Source organism: Amblyomma mixtum, chromosome 2 (assembly GCF_055824585.1).
Source record: "Amblyomma mixtum isolate Tamu chromosome 2, ASM5582458v1, whole genome shotgun sequence".
Lineage (NCBI taxonomy): Eukaryota > Metazoa > Arthropoda > Arachnida > Ixodida > Ixodidae > Amblyomma > Amblyomma mixtum.
Genome location: NC_143013.1, coordinates 234349649 through 234361653, shown reverse-complemented (window position 1 = coordinate 234361653; position 12005 = coordinate 234349649). Strand labels below are relative to the sequence as shown.

The following is a 12005-nucleotide window of genomic DNA, read 5'->3' as shown; positions in this document are numbered from 1 at the left end:
AGGCAGGTCGGGTCCAGCCAGGAGGACAGGACCGAATCTGCGGGACGCGAACACTGCTTCTGTCAGACGAATGTGAGATACAAGGCAGTGAATGCCCGACTGGGTACACAAAAACTGACATCCAAAACGAGAAATGAACACGACAAGAATATTGACTACATGAGATACAAGGCAGGGAATGCTTGAGTGGGCACACAAAACTGACATCCAAAACGCGAAATGAACACGACAAGGACATTGCCCACATGAGATACAAGGCAGGGATTGCTCGACTGGGCACACAAAAACTAACATCCAAAACGCGATATGAACACGACCAGAATATTGCCTACATGAGATACAAGGCAGGGAAAGCCCGACTGGGCACACCAAAACTGACATCCAAAACACAAAAATAAGCACGACTAGGACATTGACATTGAAAGAGAATTCCAAAACTCCTTGACGGTCTCAAAACTTGCTCAGTGAAACGGGTGCCGGCTGCACTTCCTTTCACTCACAAGTCGCTTTCCGCAACGTAGAAAGTTTCGCCTACGGAGGCGTCAGGTCAACTCAGTGGTGACTCCTGAACTGTCAGCATTCGTGTTCCATAGCTTTCAGCAGTTCGTCCATGAAGCCATCAGGTGAAGTCGTGGGGCACGGTTCGGCGCCGCTGTCCGGGCTAGGGGCGCTGGGGTCAGAGGGTGACTGGAGTGTTCCACACGAACGGGGATCGGTGGATACCAATGGCACTTGTGTTATGGGTCCGGAGGGAAGGCTTGCTACGTTGATGGAGCGTATTCTCTTGAAGCGCCGGAGGGGGAAGCCTGCAAGAAAAAAGGGCGGAAAACTTCCGGTCAGTACTCTGAGCTTTCACTCTATGCTTGCTAACAGTACTTGGCGGTCAGTACTCTGAGCTTTCACTCTATGCTTGCTAACATTACTGGGCGAGGACAAGCACTGCATGAAAATAAACAGAAAAACTCACCGCCTTTGATGACCACCTTCTGTCGATCTCCCGGTTCTAACACAGAATTGCCGCCTTCTTCTACTCCGACGGCCCCTCCACATAGCCGGAGTTAGGGTTCACGCACGGCCACTTCCACTCTCCGCGGGCAGACGATATCGCCACTCGGGAGCGTGAACCGAACACGCCGGCGTCTCCGTGTCGTGGTGACATCAACGGGGCGAGGCTGGTTAGCGTCCGGGGCGGTCTTCATGACGACGGCTAGGCAGCAGGAATACGACCTCGCGAGCACGTCCGATTGATGTGACAGCTGAACGTCGTCTGGTGTCTGGTTAGCGCGCCGAGGTTGGCAACCCCCTCTCACTCGCGAAAACCTCCTCTCCCGGTAGTCCGGTCACTAGCTCCACAACCTGATTCCGTCAGCTTTCCCTTCCCCTCCACCGCTTTCACAAAGACGCTATCGCCAGAATTGACTCATCGGTGTACAGATTAAGCCGCTCCCAGAAGAGTAGCTTCCAGACTTATTTCCGGCCATTGCTTACCGGTTTTCTGTCTTCTGTTACTTCCCCAGAAGCTAGCCCCATTTTTGCCTCTCCCTAAACAAAGTGCAGCTCGGGAATAAATCTTCTAATGTCATTTTTCTCGGATCCATAAATGGCAGATTAAGCAGGTTATTGTCTTCTTAATCTATTTTCTTTCCTCTTTTCAAGTATTCCTGACCGCGGGATCAAAGAAACATCCCTTTCAAGTTCCCCTATACTTCAGATTCCTGTGGCACAACATATTTTGAGGGATGTTCGCATCTCTTTTGTGCTGTTGTGTTCGACAATACTGATGCACAAAAAGTATACCACAAACTCCTTCTGTAAAATTTCCGCTTCCCTTCTCGACGTGGCCAAAACGTTATCACATTTTCTTGACCACTGTCCGAATTAAGCTTTCCTATGAACTTGTCCGACAAAGGTGAAGGCTAGGCTGCGTTCCGGCTCCCAGGTCCTGCTCCTTGAACTCGCTCCCGCTTAACGCCCTACCCCACACACCCTATAGACACGTGCTGGCGGTGCTTCGTCTACTTCTAACCACGTGGAAAATATGTTATCACCACGTTCTTGGGACTGATGCCCTGAATACGCCGTTCCTCCTAACAGTTCTATGCGTCAATAATGACGAAGGGAGCACTGTTAATTGTGGTCAGAGCCTTTTTTGTCTTCGTCGTTTTGGAAAGTTCCTGAAGGCGATCAGACAATTTCATGTTAACTTTGGTCTGAAACATGTCGGTATGTTGCCCACTTGCTGCTATTCGCTAACAGCAGTCTATGTTCGTCAACAAAACAAGCCGTACTTGTGTCGTGTGGTTTCGATCGCACCTGTGATGTCTGCACGCAGGTGGCCTGCACGGTTGCAAGCGGCACCGCGGATCGATGTGGTGCTGCTACGTAACATGGCTTCTAAAGAAAGCTTCCCAGTCTTTAGCGCCCCATTTGGTCTCAGTTGTATCATACTGCGGCATAACGAATGTCAGTTCTTGAGGGTACATTTGTATTCCATTTATTTTCTCCTTTCTTCGGACCCTACAGGCCGACAGGATTAGTGTCCCTAACACGTGCACTACATGCTGTTCGCAACATGTCATTTAAAATACCCGATGCAAGAAATGAAGGCGTTTCAGAACACATAAAGCTAAGTAACCCATGAATGCTAGCAGAACAGACCATGATATTTGCGGTAAACGCAAATACATGTACATAAACTTATAGTCAAAGAAAAAAAGAGAAACTCCTTATGAGAGTTGGGTCTCATGAATCCAATAAATTTTTTCCTCTCGTAGTATCAGAATAAAAAAATTGAATACAACAATCCTAAAAGACCAGTGCTGTAAAATGTCAAAAATTTTCTCAAGGAAAAGAACTTAAATGCGTAAATATAAACCGAATTGTTTCAGCGCAAAAAATAGCAATAAAACAGCACAAGTGAAGCAAATAATGCGCAAAATAGAATAGAAAAATATTCGATGAGTTGAATGTTTCTGCAGGTCAAAAACAGAGGTAATGGACAGGTAGTTTTGATCAGGACGACTTCTTCAGCTTATAGTGGCAAAGTATTGCAATTTATTGCAGGATCAGGCAGCAGAACAGAAAACAAGCCTAGCATGCTTGTGGTTCACTCTCGGGCAGCCATACTGAATTTTCATTGAAGCTCCCTTTAGACCTTCAATGTCGCAAGGTAAAAGGCGCGTTCCACTCACCCAAAAATCCGGCGAGTGAAGCGGAAAGCGGCGCGGCGAGGCCGATCGGTTCAGTCCGATTTCCGCCGTGCGGCACCCTTCGATTGCGAGTTCCTCGCTTCAGACTGAATTCTCGTTGTTACTGCCTTTTTCAGCGCTTTCACTGGCCGTAAATGGAGCACTGGTCTTTAGCTTCGCCTGACCTCGCCTATAACAAAACGAATGAATGATATTGTATGCTTTCTTTCTTTTATTCAGAGAGGCGATTTTGCCGCTTCTCAACTTAATAAAAGGGTCGGTTTGTTGCCAGTAATGGTTTCCGTCATGACAACCAGATGGCGCCTCTATTGGCTGAGTTTATTTTTTGCGTCTACGCTAGCATACGCTGAACTAAAAGTGGGGATGCGCCTGCGTTTAACGTACGTAAGCATGCTGGCGCCTATTGTACATAGACGGGGCAAATTTATGTTCTTTTCTCTTATATCTGTGTATGCCGCCAACAGCGGCGTGGTGTGGAAAAGCGAGAAACAGCAGCGGCACGGCGGTTCCGCCTCGGTCGTGCGTCAACAGATGGGAACAGGTCACAGTGTTTGCGGCGACCGCGTTCGCCTCCCTCGCCGGATTTTTGGGCTAGTGTGAACGCGCCTTGCGCCTCCTGCCCTCGACCCTTCTCCCCTCCCAACCCCCCGTGCTGCACCACCCATTCTCCCAACCCTTTTGCGGGCCCGTTTGGTTAGTCACAGTCGAGGGTCTAGTGAACTATAACTTGCTGCTATGTCAGCACGCAGCCGCGTTTCTAGAACGAACACCTTCCAGTCAGTTGCCTTGGCCGATTCTCCCGACCCTGCTTGTGTGACTAAGCAGGGAGTGGTAGTTGATTGGGGGTTATTCCTTGGTCAAGGATAGACCTCTCCCGCTATTGTGGCGCCTATCCCTGCATTCTAACATTATCAGGGCCACAGGAATCGCCCGACACCAATGGCTGGAAGGGGTACCCTTTGAAAGGAAAAAGCGGCGGCCTTTTTGATCAGCATCCTACTATAGTGGTCTTGGCATTTATCACATTGCCGTTTTCTGGTGGTTTCGCAGATCTTCGGATTCGATAATGTACTGCTTGCTCCTTCGCCGCGTGTCAAAAATTCGAGTTGGGACTAAACCTGCTCTGGCTAGAAATACTCCCCATAGTAACGAGTTGTTGGCCGGGGTGGCGGCGCCGCATTCGCTGGCACAGGTGGCTAATCAGCTTTCGCGTTTCTGTCTCTTCGAAGGCCAGGTACGAAATACATATTCTGCAAAGCATGAAGTGGGCGCACCGCCGGCGAAAGTTGCTACTTAATTGGTTGGCACCACTGAACTGAAGCCAAAAATTTTTCAAAACTTCGCGGAGTGGAGCTACGGTAGAGAGTATGGCAGAAAATTGCTATGGAATCGGGAACGAAAAAGAAATCACCGTCCAAAGCGGCGCGCGGGAACTCGCAGCTCTCTGAAGACAACCTCTTCTTGTATGGCTCCTCGCTCGAATAGGTTCTCTTTTATTTGCCAACAAGAGCAGTGTTAGCGCAAGCCAAGCAGGATGATGATATTGCTGGCTGTCCGTCGTGCACTTTGCGTGTATATTACCGTCAACAGAAATTTGAAAACGACGCCTTTTTTTTTGCGATGTTGACAAAGTTATAAAAAATGAAGGAACATACGCAGCCGGCTGCTACACTGGCCAAGTATCCGCTGTTCATAAAGCGTCAGTGCGCACATGAGAGCAGATCATATGGTCATAAGGCGGTTAAAAATATGCCGATGTGAAAGGAAAGGGGAAACACATTTTCGAACAATTTGTGTTCAGTGTATTTCATTTCTGGCCTCACAAAATTAGCACACAAATAAATAAGTAAAGATAAAATAAACAAAAGCATTTTCTTTTGCCGCGAGGCGAGCGCATGTAGATTCATTCACTTGACAAGCGTGCAGAATTCAAATCAACTGTCGGTGCAGGTTCCCGTAAAAAGAAAAACACACTGGAGCCGCTGAGCTCACGCCCTTTCTTCATGTCTGCATTTTATCCTTCCACTTGTGCCGTAGCTTTGCATTTAGAAATAGAGATTTTTTAGTTTGGGGTAGCGACATTACTTGTTAACAACAAGCAGTACGCTTTTAAAGCGTCGCAGACTAATAAAGTATTGAAAGGCGTGAGCACTGAAAAGAAGCAGCTAATCCATAAAATTCATTCTTGTCGATATGCTGCTAAAGCGGTTCTTTCTGCAGATGCCAAACGCGTTTAAACGTACAGGCGCGGACAAAAGTAAACGGAGCACGTAACTGTCCTTGAATATGTTTCATGCGTCACCTAATTGAAATTTCCACAAGTGGTACGCGCATGCTGGTAGCGGAGGTTGGTGGGCTTTATTGTAGGCATACAGTGTTTCTTCATTTCCAATGGAGAAGGCGTGATTGCAATTTCAACGAAATAGCGTGCTCCGTTTACTTATGTCCGCGCCTGTACATTGTTGTCACGAGGCATCCCAATCGAAAATTCCACCAGGCCGTATGTGGTGTTAACACCAGAGTGGAAATTCAGACACGGTTCTGGTGTTTCCGGGCTGGTGTTTCCGGGCTGGTGTTTCCGGGCTGGTGTTTCCGGGCTGGTGTTCCCGGGCTGGTGTTCCCGGGCTGGTGTTTCCGGGCTGGTATTTCTGGGCTGGTGTTTACGGGCTGGTGTTTCCGGGCTGGTGTTTCTGGGGCCGAGAAACCCACGTGGTTGTGCCTGGTGTTAACACCAGAAAATACGGTTTGGTGTCTCCGGGCTGGTGTTTCCGGGCTGATGTTTATGGGCATAAAAATCCACCAGGCCGTGACACCAGACGACGTTTCCATGCATGCAGGCATACAGGCTCGTATCACGAGCCTGGCATGTGCCCTGCTGCATTCGGTATGTATGGTGAGACGTAATGGTGCATTATATGGAGAAAGTTGCATAGGAAAAAATCCCATGCCACTTCTTGGATAAAGAAACATGCAATTTTCTATGCTTACGCAAGATGTTTATTTCGGAGGCCTCTGTCGCCGCAGCTCACAGGCTTTTTGTGAGAGCCACATGCGAATGTTTTTCGAGGCTTTGGCAACGTCCTCCTCTCCGTAGCCTTTTCGTGACGCGTAGTGCGTGAAAAACACTGCGTAGAAAAGAAAATGCACCATGAGTGTTAGAATGCCGCACATTTGGATCTCCACACTAGTTAATTTAGCTGCGGTACATTAGAATGCAGCTGTAAACAAACAAAAAAATTTGAGGGCGCATTTAAGCTCTGCGGCTCACAGTTTTCTTTATTTAAGAGCCACCTCTCAAAACCAATCATTAATTTCACTGCTACCTGCCATGATGGGCAGTTTTCTCACAATCCAGTGAGGATGTTGTGATGATGCCACAACATATGGTCCTTTCTTCCACTAGCTGTCAAATTATCTGCTATCAAAATTCCTCAATTGCTTTCCCACTGTGAACAATAAACCTTTCAGGCATTATTTTCTTTTAAAAACACTTAAATATTTAATTTCATGGCTGAAGGTGGAAGCACAATATCAATCACACAGAATGTGTAACACTAACAGCAATCAATTTTTGCGGACACAGAGCACATTGAGTGAAAACTTTAGTCTGCTTACTAATAAATTTGAGAGTTAAACTGCAGTTAAATCACAGAACTAATAAAGTTGAGAGTTAAACTGCAGTTAAATCACAGAACTAATAAATTTGAGAGTTAAACTGCAGTTAAATCACAGAACAGAGAGCAAGATGACCGCATTCACCTTTCAGTGCATCAACTTTGTGGGGGGTGAGGGGCTGTTGAGGCGGCTTCTCTCCGCCTTGGGCGACGAAGCGGTTGGACAGTGTGCCCGTCACACTCCGCTTGGCGAGCCCTTCCGTCGACCAAATGGCAGTCGCGGCTCGCTTCACGAAGTGTGAGTCCTTGGGCACTGTCAACAATTGGTCGTACACCCCTTTGGCCAAATAGACCCCATTGGCCAGGTGAACCTGCATGAAATCAAACCAAACTACTTTCAACACCACTTCATAATGTGAAAAAACACACACAGCCATACAGCCCATAAAAACAGCTGCTTCAAGGCAATCTGTGTTCAGTGTAGGTTGGAATGTAGCAGTTAATGCAGCACAAAAAAAAGGTTACGTCACTTTCCTATCTGCCCTCAGCTCATGACAATATTGCGGCCCCTGGCCAAGTAATAAAACAACAAAACAAGAAAAAGGTAGGCACTTCCAAGAAATTACAGTAATCAAAATTGGCCATGTTACGTCCACTGCAACACAAATGCCTCCCCCACGGATTTCCAATAACAAACATGAGGAATTCACAGCCCCAAATATTTTCAGAATGTGTCCTCTTACTAGCTGTCGAAGCTTTCACACTCGCAGACAACCAGCTATATACCACACATCTTGCCTAAATCAATACCCAGGTCCCATGCAAGTCTATTGTTAAGCTCGAATATTCCAAACCAAGAGTTGTGCTTCATTCCACACTGCTCTCGTCGCACCCGAGTGCACCTGACCACCATCTGGTTGGATTTTTGTTTGACTTCAATGGTTTCCGGCCTGTTTCAAAGAATGCCCTCCCACAAAAATTTTCTGTATTGACCAATTAATATTGGAGATATAGCTATCACAATAAAGAAATTTCGCTGCCTTCTGTTTTGGTTCCAGCAACTGAAAAGTGCAGTATTATCAAAGCACGCACACATACACTGCAAGCCATGAAAAGATGGAAGTACAGGTGTGTTTTTTGTTGCATTCCTACACTATCATTTAGAGGAACACACAATATAAATTTGAGTTGGCATGCATCCCGTTATATTCTCAGAGACCACTCTCATTCAAAATGTGAGCTTTTATCAGCTAGAAAACACCAAAAAAACGATGTACAGATGTTGCCACTAGCGGCCCAATTTATCCAGAGTACTTGTTTGTTTGTAATCTCTGAACATGGTCAGGGGACCTTTAATGTTATGGCTGTCACTGAAGGAATGAAGCTGCCTGAATAGTAATTGCCCGGCAAGTTTGTTGCTTGTGAATGTACTCTGCTTCTGCCACCTTGCCAGTGCCTGTGGCACAAGACACAAGAGTTTCATTGTCTCGCCTTCGCTATTATGTGAAACAACTAAGTGGTAACGTTACTACTAATATTAAATATTATTAAGCTGTATCTTTAACCATACCCTCCCATCCTCTGCTACTGTGCACACTTGTGTGCCTTCCCTGGTGGCGCCTTCCTCCTGGCTGCCCAAACCACCCTCTGTGAACTCCACATGAACCAGGGCTCCAGGAATGGGGCTCGGTGGGGGCTCAGAGGTGGCTGCAGGTGGAGAGGAGGGAGCTGGGAACACCTCAACCAAAGGGGCATCTTTTGCAGGCGCCCAGGTAGCAGCTGCCGATGTAGCAGCCATCAGTGACGAAGCTGCTGATGCCGCAGGTGCCGGTGCCGCAGGTGCCAATGCCGCAGGTGCCAATGCCGCAGGTGCCAATGCCGCAGGTGCCAATGTCGCAGGTGGAACAGAAGCAGACGCCGCAGGTGCAGATGCAGCAGAGGCAAATGCAGCATGGGCAGGTGCAGCAGAGGCAAAAGCAGCACTGGCAGATGCAGCCGCCACGGCCGCGGAAGGTGCAGACGCAGCAGGCAGTGCTGCAAAGGGTGGCACAGATGTAGGCCAATGAAAATAACTTCACCAACGATCATGGTTTTTTGTAATGCGAAATTTGAGCACAGCTTAATTTTTTTATGTATTGAGGCAGAAAACAGACAATACTTAAGCTACCCTCAAGAGTACAATGTGGAGCACTCACGCTTTATCCAGTGCAAGGCCTCTAAACTACAACACTGAAAGTACACTCCTCAGCGGTGCGGAGTGGAGCAGTACAACCCTTGCCTGGCTGCAGCGTCCTCTCCTGTGTTTACTGCTCTTTGCAAGAATGCATTGCAAGTTGGTCGCCTCAGTGCTTCAAAGAGAAATGTTGAAGCCACAGAGGACGAGTCTTGAGTCTTTGTTAGGAATGGGCCGCGAGGCACATGTTCCGTATATTTATAATATTGTGTGCCTGTTCCCATGGTAAACGCCTCGCACTCCACAAACAGCCCTCATACACGCTCATGCATGTGCTGGTTGACAATTCGACTGCAGATTCATGCCCGACTCAAGTTTAGACGCAGTTTTGTGGTAGATGTTACACTGATTCCAACATAATCAGCCATGCACCTGTGCGAAAAGTGCCTCCAAAATAAGCTCCACTACAACCTTATCCCCCGTTATTCCTTCCCATAGCTTGGGATTTTTTGCGGCATGGCTCACTGCTGTGCCAAAAAATCTATCAGTTCGTGTCCCACAAGAAACTGCATGTTTAGATATGGCTTTGTCAGGTATTTATTTTTATTTTTTTAACACCTGAAGTAATGAATTTTAAATCTGACATTAATGGAAAGCTTGGTCTTATTCAACAAGCCAACATGACTGAGTGAACTACTAGCGTGTTGACTTTGTGAACAAATAAAAAACTGTGATTTATGGCTTAGCCACAATTTACAATTAATCTATGTCCCGAAGCGACACACAGGCTATGAGGGACACCGCAGTGGAGGGCTTCGGAATAACTTTGACCACATGGGGTTTTTAATGGGCAGACGTTGCAGAGTACACGGACCCTTTTTGTGTTCTGCCTCCTTCGAAACGCCGCCACCACGGCCAGGATTGAACACAGGTGTCCTGGCTAAGCAGCCAAGTGCCCTGACCACTCAGCCACCGAAGCAGGTACAACAATTATTGGTATGGTGTTTTAAAGCAAGGGAAGAGAGTAAAAGAGTAACACAAAAAGATTTGTCGGCAGTCATGGCTAGGTTAAATCCTTCAAAGTGAGAGCAAGTTGCTCTTCAGTCCGCAGATTTCAATATGCGCCGTAAGCTATTCCCCCCCTCCCACCCCAACACACACACACTTCCTTCTTAAACCACCCAAAAATTTTTCCAGGTTATGTGACCTGAAAACATTTAATCAATAAGCTTGACCAGCAGGAAATACAGGAAAAAAACTCCTTATAAGGAGTGTACCATCAGCTGAGAGGAAGCGCAAGAGCTGGTGCTGCAGCTTGATGTTCAGCTGGCGCAGCTCCTCATTTTCCTTTCTCAGCTTCTGCACCTCTTTCTCTGCTGCTGTCTCCGTGCTAAGGTCGTCCGTTGCGGCCTGCTGCGCGAGCATCCGCAACTTTTTGATGTTTCGAACCTGCAGTAGTTAACACAGTGTCAAAACACATATTCACCCATATTGTCTTTAACATTATAAAAAAAATTAAATTTCTTTGGACACAAACTGCAGAAATGCTTGCATGTGACACAACGTTACTGAAAACCTATTAAACATCACATTTCATTACAAGGTTCGGGTTTCAATTGCGCATACATACTTTATCACGTGCCAGGTCTCTTGGGCGTTTTGCGGGGCGCGCGACTGCCATGTGACACATGTGACACAACGTTACTGAAAAGCTATTAAACATCACATTTCATTACAAGGTTCGGGTTTCAATTGCGCATACATACTTTATCACGTGCCAGGTCTCTTGGGCGTTTTGCGGGGCGCGCGACTGCCATGTGACACATGTGACACAACGTTACTGAAAACCTATTAAACATCACATTTCATTACAAGGTTCGGGTTTCAATTGCGCATACATACTTTATCACGTGCCAGGTCTCTTGGGCGTTTTGCAGGGCGCGCGACTGCGCCACGATGTCGTTGACCAGAAATATGTTGGTCCATTTCTTCTTTGGATTCTGGGAAGAAATCTCTTTTAGGAGTATGTTCGCACAATTTTCCATACATTGATTGTAATGATAAAATGCAAGATAATGTTTCCTGCACCAAGCCTTTTGCAGCAGCTTCTATTCTAAATTATTTAATTGACAGTGCCTATCTGGCCATCAGCCAGAATTCCCCCAACACTCATCAGAGACTGGCTGCTCAATTGAGTAGTCTGTCCTTTTTTTAAGAATGAATCATTTTCGCCACTGTTCAGCAGCAGTAACAAACATTACTATATGAAACTGCAGCCCCAGGCTTTTTTGTTTATGGGGGTTCAACGTCCCAAAGGAACTCAGGCTATGAGGGATACCGCAGTGAACGGCTTCAGAAATTTCGACCTCCTAGGGTTCTTTAATGTGCACTGACCGCACAGTACACGGGGGCCTCTAGAATTTCGCATTCATGTCAAGTTTTCAAGAAACAATGCAGAATCGACACTTCCTACCTAGTGTGGCGTGAGAACCTCTGTCACATTTGGCAGCTTTCTCGGCTACAGAGGTCTTCACAGTTTAATATTCAATACACGTAGCTAGGACATGGTCATCAACTGAGCTATAACCAAGAGCAGTGAAGTATACATTTTATGCTTCCGAACTAGTCCCAAGTGATACACCCCCCCCCCCCCCCCCCCAAAAAAAAAAAGCAACGGGTTCACCCTGGGAAGACCAGCCACTCATCACTTGTACATAAGACAGTTCATTACTACAACTGAAGAATGCCTGGAGGGGCGCCAGTGAGAAAAAAAAACGTATTCACGAGGCCCAGTTGATGGAGGTGCCGGGGTAATTTCAGCTGGGCGACTCTACCATCTACCGGACACTGCCAGATTAATTTCGTTACATCCATCAACATGCAACATGCTGCAAACAGGACGGAATTCGCAAACCTGCAAGTTGAACGTGAGAACTGCACAACAGCGGTGCGCGTTACGAAAGGCAGAAAAGCTCAAGAACACATTCCTATAGCCCTGACAAGCAAATT

At 46.9% G+C, this 12005-nt stretch overlaps 1 long non-coding RNA gene across 1 annotated transcript in view; it reads left to right on the top strand.

The window, feature by feature from the left end:
* LOC149362988 (uncharacterized) overlaps positions 1-9039 on the top strand; it is an 84160-nt gene extending 75121 nt beyond the window's left edge. Inside the window, exon 2 of the long non-coding RNA XR_016288552.1 lies at positions 8588-9039. This is a non-coding gene — a long non-coding RNA (uncharacterized LOC149362988). The remainder of the gene's footprint in view (positions 1-8587) is intronic.
* Positions 9040-12005: the final 2966 nt, after the last annotated feature.